This window comes from Mesitornis unicolor, unplaced genomic scaffold (genome assembly GCF_000695765.1).
Source record: "Mesitornis unicolor isolate BGI_N332 unplaced genomic scaffold, ASM69576v1 scaffold51906, whole genome shotgun sequence".
In the NCBI taxonomy this organism is placed as follows: Eukaryota; Metazoa; Chordata; class Aves; order Mesitornithiformes; family Mesitornithidae; genus Mesitornis; species Mesitornis unicolor.
In genome coordinates, this window is record NW_010191330.1 from 44,314 (window position 1) to 45,705 (window position 1,392).

The following is a 1,392-nucleotide window of genomic DNA, read 5'->3' on the forward strand; positions in this document are numbered from 1 at the left end:
GAAGCGAAGACTCCAGGCACAGCAAGTAACTCCTCTGCACTCTGTCACTACCTGCACATTCCCACTGTACTTTGAACCTCAGTATTCGGTCCTGCTCAGATAGTAAAATTTTCAGGTGTGGCAACCAGAGTTATTAGACGCAGAGCCTGCATAATGCTCACCAGCTCAGAGAGGAAGCTAATGGGTGTTTATTTTTTGGCTTACTAGACTCTCCAGAAAGACTCATTCGCGATCTTTTCACAGTGAGAATACCTCAGCAACAGCGATTAGGCTGTGGTTTGTGGCACCGCTGAAGAGGGCAAATGTCCACAAAAGCACAGTTCCCAGCAAAAGAGATTTCAGTAGGTAAAGCCTTTCCTTACCCTTCAACAGCGGATTGCTTTGCTCATCCAGGGAGGCTCCCAGAGGCGTTCTGAAACCACAGAAGAGATTAATACTACTTTAAAAACTTGCTGCTTCATGTCCTTCCTTACAGCATGTAACAAGCTTGTGGTAGCAGCAGTTGTTCCTCCCTCCGCCTCCAGAAAGCACAAACATCTGAGGACTGGCAATAACTTCCTAAACAATCCCCAGCCCTCTGAACAAATACAGTTAATAATAACTGCAATGCTCAGACACCAGTCAGTGGCAAAGCTTTGAGGTCAGCAGCTCTTTGTTGAGCAAAATCATGGGCGTCTTAGCAAAACACCCAGAAATAAAATGAGCATGGCTTTTTGAATGGACTAATTCAAAATTATACATTTATACGGCAAAAACTGTTGCCATTTTTCTACAGATTTAAACCTTCTTGGAGAGAGGGCTGAAAAGCTGTATTTGGTGATCAGGAACAAGATAAAAATCTTGCCATCTGTGTTAGCAGTCACCTGCCAGTTCTGACACTTCACAGACTCTTCACATTGGTTTTTATGTGGATGATTCCTCCCTATTGCTGCTTCCTGAATGGCAGGGGATTTGCTGAACCTCACAGTGCTCAAAAGGAGCAGCAGCAGTCACACAAATGACAGGTCCAATCCCTCTCTGGGTTCATGCTACATTTGTTGACACTAGCTGGATATTTCCCCATCTTGTGGATACATTTAACTAAAGACCTGTCACTATTAAGTAGCAAAGCATTAACTCTCAAAGCCCAAAACAAATTCAGAAATAAAATACTCATAAAGAAGAGAAAAGCAGATTATTTATGTGCCTATATTATGTATGTTTCACTTGGGTTTTTAATTAGACAAACACATAAACCTGCCCAAAGACCTGAAAGTAAACAGTGCTCTGACATAATATTTGTTTTGGTGCCATGGCCAAATTAAGTAAGGAAAGTTTGCATCTGCTTTCTAACAGACCTTACACTTCAAACCTTTTTTTTTCTTTTGCCTCTGAAAAAAGAGTTCACTCTTT

The 1,392-nt window shown here is 41.8% G+C and overlaps 1 protein-coding gene across 1 annotated transcript in view; it reads right to left on the reverse strand.

The window, feature by feature from the left end:
• SSFA2 (sperm specific antigen 2) overlaps window positions 1-411 on the reverse strand; it is a 34,592-nt gene extending 34,181 nt beyond the window's left edge. Inside the window, exon 1 of the mRNA XM_010186700.1 lies at window positions 363-411. The gene's annotated coding sequence lies outside the window, so the exon portion shown is untranslated. The remainder of the gene's footprint in view (window positions 1-362) is intronic.
• Between the last annotated feature and the right edge of the window lie 981 nt (window positions 412-1,392).